The sequence below is a fragment of the Microcebus murinus genome, chromosome 28 (assembly GCF_040939455.1).
Source record: "Microcebus murinus isolate Inina chromosome 28, M.murinus_Inina_mat1.0, whole genome shotgun sequence".
NCBI lineage: Eukaryota > Metazoa > Chordata > Mammalia > Primates > Cheirogaleidae > Microcebus > Microcebus murinus.
In genome coordinates this window covers 6829882-6840141 of record NC_134131.1, presented here as the reverse complement: position 1 = coordinate 6840141, position 10260 = coordinate 6829882, and the positions used below count along the sequence as shown (strand labels likewise).

The 10260-nt window shown below is 34.9% G+C and overlaps 1 non-coding gene across 1 annotated transcript; it reads left to right on the top strand.

Moving 5' to 3' along the window:
- Positions 1-3056: 3056 nt before the first annotated feature.
- Positions 3057-3163, top strand: LOC142865031 (U6 spliceosomal RNA). The gene has a single exon (XR_012915333.1). It is a non-coding gene; the product is annotated as a U6 spliceosomal RNA (small nuclear RNA).
- Positions 3164-10260: the final 7097 nt, after the last annotated feature.

Genomic DNA, 10260 nt, shown 5'->3' with positions numbered 1-10260 from the left:
GAGACATATTTAGAAAAAAAAAAATGTCAAATTTAGCTTGGTGTATGAGCAAACAGTAAAACTTAACTTGCAAATGAATGCATAAGATAATAAGTCCCCGTGTGCCGAACTGTCTATAATGTTCATTGTGCTTAATTCTTGACTGGTATGTAATTCTGGTCATAACAATTCTACAAGGCAAGTGTTGGCATCAATATTAGATACTGTGACTAGTATTCGACAGAAAAGGAGTTCAATTAGGGAAATCTCAAAGCAACCATCGGCACCATGTAGTAAATATATCATTATAACTGTTCTCTCACAGTTCTACTCCCATCTGGGCATAAACTGAAACTTCTAAAACCAATGCCAAGACAGAAATAATCTTTTGGTTAGAATGTTGCTGTGTCCAGCTTTGTTAAATCAACATTTCAGAGAATCTTGTGGCCTCGGTATCTCTGTTGACTTTATTAAGGATGTCTTATTTGTGCAGGTTAATTCACTCTATGAGGTTTTTAAAATTAAAACTATGTGATCTATCCCTTGCAGAAAAGAGAAGCAAATGTATGGCAAAACTCAATTTTGTGTGAAATGTTTATTATTATTTATTAAGTCAACTGAAAATATGTATCTACCTATCTATATTTAATTGATACCATGATACCAATAGTACTACATAATATCAAATAAATAACAATTAAGATATTTACTTCTCTAAATAAATACACTATTGAAAAATTTGATGGAAGTATTCTCACCACAAAAAAATGATAAATCTGTGAGATAACAGATATGTTAATTTGCTCAATTAAGCCATTCCACAATGCATACAGATTTTAAAACATGTAGATGATAAATATGTACAATATTTATTTGTCAATTAAAAATAAATAAAAAGAAAAATTTTGCTATTTTTACTTCCTTACAGACACAAATTTATGTTGATGATACACTTAATATATCACGTCTAGTTCTTCACATCACATAGCTTTCCAAATTTTTTCATCTTCCAATAGTTAAAATTAATACTATGTTATTCCATTGTAATTTACATTTGAAATTTATTGATAAATGTTTTATTTTGTATTACAAGCTTTAGAAATAAAAGCAGAAAATAAAATGTTAATATTTATAAAAAATCCTCAAAAGTATTAAATTTAGATGTTAAGCACTTTTATGTCATTGCATGATAAAAGTAATTGTTTTCTTTTATTTATACAGTTTCTAACTTTTCACAAAAACATGCATTAGTGTAATAACAAAAGTTAAAAGTACATTTTAAAATGGGTTAGAATTGCTCACATATTTTCTCATTCTGTCTATAGAAATATCATAATTTTATTTCTTAAATGAAGAAAAATAAAGCAGGGTAACGAACTAGGGAGAGTTGAACAGGGAGAGAGTAACTGAGATTATAAAACATGGTAAAGAGATTTCTCTGTGAGAAGATGACATTTGATCAGAAACTGAAGGAAACAATATAGCCACATGCGAAGAACAGTGTTGGAAGAAAGAGGGTTTCAGGCAAGATGTTAGAGAGACAACATGCTTTCAAATAACGTTTGTAAACACCAACTATGCATGTTATGCCAGAAAAGTACCAAACAAATAAAATATATGCTCCCTCCCCTCAAGAAATTTTAGCTTGAGCCAGGGGAAAAGAACCATAAAAAAATTCAAGGCCGGGCGCTGTGGCTCACGCCTGTAATCCTAGCTCTTGGGAGGCCGAGGCGGGCGGATTGCTCAAGGTCAGGAGTTCAAAACCAGCCTGAGCAAGAGTGAGACCCCGTCTCTACTATAAATACAAAGAAATTAATTGGCCAACTGATATATATATAAAAAATTAGCCGGGCATGGTGGCGCATGCCTGTAGTCCCAGCTACCCGGGAGGCTGAGGCAGCAGGATCGCTTGAGCCCAGGAGTTTGAGGTTGCTGTGAGCTAGGCTGACGCCACGGCACTCACTCTAGCCTGGGCAACAAAGTGAGACTCTGTCTCAAGAAAAAAAAAAAAAAAAAAAAAATTCAAGATAATTTATCTTGCATATTAAAAAAAAAAACCTCAATATATGGCTATTTTTAAAATCTTTTCTATTTAATCTAGGGTATTTAAGACAGATTTTGTATTATTAGATGTCGCTAAAGCTTGCAATATCTAGTTTCCTGTGATTAAAAGCCATCGGCTATTTGCATTTAAGTCTTTTAAAAAAAAATCCAGATTAACAGTCTATACTTTCTCCATAATTTAATTTTAAAAAGCAGTTTATATTTCTTTCCATAGTAATACAAAAAACAGATACTATAACTTTAAGTTTTTTCAGACAAATCCTCAGCAAGACTCTAAAACATCGAAATGGCAAAGTTATACAAGATCTAACATTTATGAAATGCTATTATAGTCAATATGTAAAAATGTTTAAACGTTTTCTTTCAATAAGTACATTGGCATTTTGCATTATAATTTCTCAGCACCACAGTTAACTTGTAGCCTCTTTACTTATATGCCAACATTTTCAATCACGTGCCAAATTTACTGCCGCTACAACTGAAGAGCTATCGTGCACTGACACATCTGTTAAATGGGATGTTCAGTTGATCAAAATGTGGGATAACATGTACAGTGGAATAGTATAATCTCAGATGAACATTATATCAAGCCAGTGCTGGAAAATACCGCATAATTACTAGACCAAAAAATAACTTTGACTTAGGAGAAAGAAAAGGCAGTGTGTACAGGATTAGTAAATAGTTATATTTAAATAAACAGACGAAATTGAAAGGTTAACAATCTTGTTGTGCAAAAACAGTAGGTACAGTTCAGTCCCATTGAAGTGTGGCACCAACACCCTTTAGTTTGCCTCCAACACAAAATAATTTAGAACCTGTGAACAACCATGTGTTAAGCCCCCTGAATTAATTTCTACAGGTGAATTCTGTAAAGCTTCATTTATTCATTCATCAAACATTTAATGTATACAAGGTTAGGAAAGAGAATAGTAAATGAGTGAAACATTTTTACTGCCTTCACATGGCTTATAATCTAGTAAGGATATAAGCAAGGAAAAAACATTTTTTATAGAATTCTCACTTTGGCAGCATGTACACTAAAATTGAAACAATACAGAGAAAGTTTGCATGGCCCATGAGCAAGGATGGCATGAAAATTCATGAAATGTTCTGTACTTTTAAATATTTGGCTTTCAAGAAAAAATATTACTATAGAAGAGAATATTAAAAGTACTCTGGATATATTTATATATATGTATATATATATATTTATCTAGAAAATACAGGATGCACTTTTATGCTGCCCACAAGAAAACTATTTTCATATAAATACTAGGTTAAAGGTAAAGTGGTGGATAGAAATTTACCATCCAAATGCTAATCATAAAGAAAATGAAAGGATGTCTATAATAAAAAAGACAGGAAGTCGCAAGTGTTGAAACCCTCATACATTGCCGTTGGGAATATAAAATGGTAAAATTACTTTGGAAAACAGTTTGACAGTACCTCATAAAGTTAAATATAAAGTTACTAGGCCAGGCACAATGACTCACACCTGTAATCTCAGCACTTTGGGAGGACAAGGTGGGAAGATCACATGAGCCCAGGAGTTTGAGACCAGACTGGGCAATATAGTGAGATCTCTTTTCTAAAAAGTAAAATAAAATAAATATCTGGGGGTGGTGGTATGCACTTGTAATCCCAGCTACTGAGGAGGCTGAGAAAAGAGAGTCACTGGAGCCCAATCTGCAGAGACTAGGACATAGATATCTTTGGGTGGCCGATATTCTGTCCACCACAAAAAGGCTTAGTTTTCTTTCTGTACCAGGTATGAAAGTGTTGTTTACTACAGAAAATCAACTCATACTGGCTAAGCAATTAAGGAATTTTTTTTTTTTGGTTTATGTAACTGCAAAGTGCAGAATAAGGAACTAGATTTAGAATAGGCTTAGTATCTTGGAAGGACTGGTTTGCTTTTATCACGTCGATGGTCGATGTCACCCTAGGTCATTCACGCTCATGGTCCCCAAATGGCTGTCAACAGGTCTCGTAAAAACAAGTTTTTTTCCCTTTGTATCAGCAATGCAGATGGCATTTTTTTCTCTCAATGACCTGAACACACAGCCGAAGATTCACTTTGATTGGATCAGCTCAGAATTATATGCCTTTGCCTGCACCAATCCTGTGGCTAGCGGAATGAAGTGTTGTAATTGGCTCATCCCTGATCACAGTCTTTAGGGGTGCAGTCAAAGTCCCCAAAACAGTGATCCCAAAAGGAAAAGTCTTGAAAAAATAACGGAGAGGGGGACAACCAACCAAAGCTACTCCATCCTTACATTGCAATCTCATGTCTAGATTATAATCTTTCGTTAATAGAATTGTAAATAACCTAGAATGTTCCAGAAGGGTTGAATTTTACCTAATAGCATCAAGTAATACAATGAAACAACAAAAATTGAAGGGACTACATGGACACAAGATCCACACTGCACCAGTTACTTAATCTCAAGGTTAAATCAACCAGGCACGATTGCATATTCTGCACCAACACCTGCTCTGTGCTCTCTGGTAACTAGAAAACAAATCGTTGGTCACCTCTTGAATCAAGGAGGAGGCAGATGGATGATTTTGTTCAACATAATCATATCTCTGCATTATTTTTCTACAGCAAATGGTTTCACCTATAGCAAATTTTTCATTTTAATTTTAAATATCTAAGTTGTTTTTTCACTTTTAGATTAAGGGAAAAGATTGATGAGTTACCCAGCTAGCTTTTTTCAGCCCCAATTTATTTAATTACGTTTAGAGACTTATAAGTCAAAGGCCTTTGGTTCTTCACATTCCCTGCTCAGAAACATTATGCCCCTCACTACCCTTCCTTTAGGAAAACAAATTCCTCACACAGGAAACTCAGTTTGGAAATAATTCCATTCATTGTTTTATAACTGAATTGCTATTTCTCCATGGCTGAAAAAATTTAGTTAAACACAAAGGAAAAAATGGTCATTTAGATTCTTCATTACAAGATCTTAAATATGCACAAAAAGTTTGGAGAGAAGTTTCTTTTTTTAAATGAAAAAAAGTGTTGCATTAGTTCTTGTCTTTGTTCTTAATTTTAGTTTTTAAAACTAACATAAGTAAAAATGTGTATGTACAATCCTATATATTTTAGTATAGGCATAGATACACATCACAACCGCCACTCTAAGGATACAGAAAAGTTCCAACACTGCAGAGCAAATCTCTGGCATTATTTCTGTGCAGTTGCACATTCCCGCCAACCCTAACTCCTGGCAAACACTCAATCTACTCTGCATCACTATAATTTTCTCATTTGGAAGATGTCATAAATAGAATCTTACAATATGCAATCGTGTTGGTTTCCGACTGCCATTGGTAACAAATCATCATGAGCTTCGCAGCTTAAAACCACACAAATGTATTTTCTTACAGTTTGAGAAGCCAGAAGTCCAATTCAGTCTCACTGGGCTAAAATCAAGGTGTCAGCTGGGCTGCCTTCCTTTCAGAAACAAACTCTAGGGAAGAATCCATTTTTGCCTTTTCTAGCTTCTAGAAGTTATCTTCATTCCTTGGCTTGTGCCCAGTGCTATGTTATTTTTTTCTCCCTCTGCTTTCATCATGACATCATCTTTCCTGCCTTCTGACCCTCCTGTTTGCCTCTTACAAGGACACCTGATTATACTGAACCCAATAGGATAATCCAGGATACTCTCCCCCATCTCAAGATATACTCACCAGCAAACTAGTATTAACTGAGCAGCATCTAAGTGTACACATAGGTACTACAGTAATAGGGTATTGGGTAGGTGGGAGGGGGGAGGGAGGCGGGTATATACATACATAATGAGTGAGATGTGCACCATCTGGGGGATGGTCATGCTGGAACTCAGACTTGTGGGGGGAGGGGGAAAAGGCATTTATTGAAACCTTAAAATTTGTACCCCCATAATATGCCAAAATAATAATAATAAAAAAAAATATCCTTAACTCAATCACATCTTCAAAGTTCCTTTTGCCATATAAGGTAACATATTCACAGGATCTGGAAATTAAAAGTGCTAAATTTTGGGGGTGGAACCTTTATTTTGTCTAGTACATCAACCTTTTGAGACTAGTTTCTTTCACTAAGCAAAATGCCTTTAAGATTCATCTGAGTTTTTGAATGTATCAATAGTTCCTCCTTTTATTGATGAACAGTATTCTATTGCATACACATTCTACAGTTTATCCACTTGTTCACCAGTTAAAGGGTATTTGGATTGTTTCACTTTGGTGCAATTATGATGAGAGCCATTATAAACACTCTTATGCAGGTTTTGTAGGAATATAAGTTTTATTGCCCTTGAGTAAATACTAAGGAATGATACTCCTGCATCATAAGTTTAAGTAACTGCCAAGCTAGTTTTCTAATGTAGTTATACCATTTTACCTTCCCATCAGCAATGTATGAGGATTCCAAATGCTCTACATTTTCGTCATCGCTTGATACTGTTAGCATTTTTACTTTAGCCACTCAAATAGATTATAGAGGTATCTTATCATGATGTTAATTTGCATTTCTTTAATCACGAATGATGCTGAACACCTTTTCATATGTTCCTTGTCATTGTTGGAGAAGTGTTAAATTTCAAGTATTTTTTTTCCCATTTTTAATTGAGTTGTTTTCTAACTGTTAAGTTTTGACAGTTCTTTACATATTTTGGATGTAAGTTCTTTGAGTCTCCATTTGCAAATGTTCTTTCCCAGGATGTCTTTTCACTGGCTAAGACTTCTAGTACAATCTTGAATAAGAGCAGCGAGGGGACATCTACATGAGCTGTATAATGCTGCATAACAAATTACTACAAACTTAGCAGCTTACAACAGCATACATTTACTATGCTTGCTGTAGGTTTTGTTTAGATTCCCTTTATGAAGTTGAGGACATTGATTTAATTGCCTCATTCCTACTCACCCCATTGTTGAGAGAGGGATTCCTAGCCTAAGGTTATGGAGATGATCAAACACAAGACACCCCATACTGAACAGATGACATCAACATGAACGTGTTAGTTGTATCTACCCATAATATGGAGCAGGAGGACACTACATGCCACATAGGGCCACAGGTAGTTGCATGTGGAAACAGTTACCGAGCCAGGGCTGTGGGAGACAGGATTTATAGTATCAGACGGTGGGGTACAAAGAGGTTGGTTCCCATGGGAGGATACAACTGGCTGGTTTGAATAATTCCAGATTGAGTTCAGTAGCAAGAACTTCACCTGAACCCCGTGATAAGGAGGGTTGTTTCGTTGGAGTCCCTTGTCCATGGGGACAGAGGCAAAAGGGAAAGTTGGGCCAGCAGAGGCCTTCCCAGTCTCACCAGATGACAAAGCACCACATAACATCGGGCCTTGATTTTAGGCCTTGCCATGCTTTGAACATTTGTCCCCTCCAAGACTCATGTTGAGATTTAACCCCCAGTGGGGCAGTATTGAGAGGGTGGTCTTTAAGAAGTGAGTGGATCATGAGGGCTTTGTGTTCACCAATGGAGTAATCCATTAATGATTAATGGGCTATCATGGGTGGGGGGGGACTGGTGTATTCATAAGAAGAGGGAGTGAAACCTGAGCTCGCACACTCAGCCCCCTCACCACGTGATGCTCTGTGCTTCCTCTGTGCTCTGCAGAGTCCACACCAGGAAGGAGGCCCTCTTCCTCTTTCCAGAGCCAGCCCTTCAACCTTGGACGTCTCATCCTCCATAACTATAAGAAATAAATCCTTTTCTATACAAATTACCCAGTATCAGGTATTCTGTTATAAGCAACACAAAACAGACTAATGAAGGTCTTATATAAAAGATGGTTTCTTCTATTCCTAGTTTGCAAAGAGTTTTTGTTATGAATCGTTGCTGAATTTTGTCAAATGCTTGTTCTGCATCACTTGAGTTAATCATGTAGCTTTTCTTCTTTTGACTGTACAAATATGGTGAATTTTATTGATTGACATTTTAATATTTTAAAGCCTTGCAATCCTAGGATAAGTCTCACTTGGCTGTGGTATATTCTTCTTTTTATAGATTGCTAGATTCTATTTACTAATGTTTATTGAGGATTTTGCATCCACGCTCATTATGATGATCTGTAGCTTTCTTCTTTCATACTGTCTTTGTCTAGTTTTAGAATCAGGATAACACTGGCTTCAGAACACAAATGGAATGCATTCTGCATATTCTATTTTCTGGAAGAGAATGTATAAAATTGGTGTTTCTTCTTAAAATGTTTGGTAGAGTTCACCAGTGAAATTGTTTGGGACTTCACATTTCTATTGTCAAAGGTATTTAGCAACAAATTTAATTTCTTTACTACATATAGGGGTATTTAAATTACCTATTTCATTTTTGGTAAAGTTTGATAGTTTGTAGTTTTTAAGGCATTGGTCCAGTTTATCCAAGTTGGCAAATTTAGGTTCATAGATGTGTTTATAGTATTCCTTTATTATCATTATATTTTTTTATGTCTGTAGGGAAATTTTCTTCAGTAATTTATGTCCTTTCTGTCAGTCTTGCAAGATCCTTATCAATTTTATTGATCTTTTCAAAGACTTGGATTTTGGTTTCATTGATCATTCTCTATTGTTTCAATATTTAAAATTTCATTGATTTTTGCTTGCTTTGATTTATTTTGCTATTTCTCTTAGAACCTTAAAGTGTTGAGACCTTTCTTCTTTTTAATGTAAGCATTTCACATCATATACTACCCTCTAAGCACTAAATCAGCTGCATTACACAATTTTTAATGTATTATACTTTAATTTCCATTCAATTTAAAATATTTTCTAAATTTCTTGGGGATATCCTGTTTGATCCAGGGATCATTTGGAAATGGATTGTTTAATTTCTAAATGTTTCAAGATTTTCACATTTTGTTTCTGTTAATGATTTCTAGCCTAATTCTGTTATGATGAGAGCACTCACTTTGTATGATTTGAACTCTTTCCAATTTGTTAAGATTTGTTTTATGATTTATAATTAGGTCTATCTTGATGAATGCTCCATGTGACTTCAATGGAATGTGTATTCTGCTAATGACACCAATTAGATACATCAATTAGATCCAATTGGTTGTTGTTATCTCTCAACTATTCTCTTTCTTTCTGATTTTACTGGCTAGCAGTTCTACTGATTACTGAGAGAAGTGTTGCATTCTTCAAATATATCTGTGGCTGTGTCTGTTCCACCTTCCAGTTTTGTCAGTTTTTACTTCATTTATGTTAATATTCCATTTTTTAGTACATACACACTTGGCGAGTTGAACTTTATCATTATCCTTGTGAATTTTCGTTGCTCTGTATTCTCTTTAGAAAAGTCTACTCAGACACCAAAGCTTTCTTTGACAATTGTTTCCATCCCTTTACTTTTAATTAACCTGTATGACTGTATTTAAACCAAGGTCTTATAGCCTATAGCTAGGTCATGCTTTTTATATAATCTGAGACTCTCTTGTTATGTTTAAAATATTTATATATTATGGAATTATTGATATGTTTAGATCTATCATTATTTGTTTTGTTTTTTCTCTCTGTTTTTGTTTCCCCATGTTTCCTTCCTTGCTATCTTTTGGGCTATTCAAACATATTTTTGAATATTATCTTAAATATGTATCCATTTTGGTATTGACTTTATAGAGTGGTGGCTTAACTTTTCATGGTCTTCTTCCAATGAATACTTGACCACTTGCAGTGACTATACAAACTTTACCATCACACAGTTCCCTGTATCCTCCTCCCTTTTATGTTGTAATCATGTTATATATTTTTCCCACAAATATTAAAAGTTTTATCAGAAAATGTTATAATTTTTTCTTTCAATCATCAAATATATTTTAAAGAATGCAATAGTAGGATAATTGTCTATTCTATTTACTCAGATATTCACCATTTCTGCTGCCCCCTTCTTCAATCTTGTATCATTTTTCTTTAATTAATGCACTTCCTTTAGGCAGGTTTAAAGGAAGATCTGCTGACAATAGTTCTTTTAGTTTCCCTTCATCTAAGAATGTCTTTATTTCACCTTCATTACTGAAGGATACTTTTGCTGGGCATAGAATTCTGGCTTGACAGCTCTTTCTTCTCATCATCTGAAAAATATTATGCCTCAGAGTTCATCCTATCTAGAAGATGCAACGACAGGGCACTATCTTGGAAGCAGAGACTGGGCTGTCACCAGCTTCTGCCTTGATCTTAGCTTCCAGAACAGTGAGAGATCAATTTCTTTTC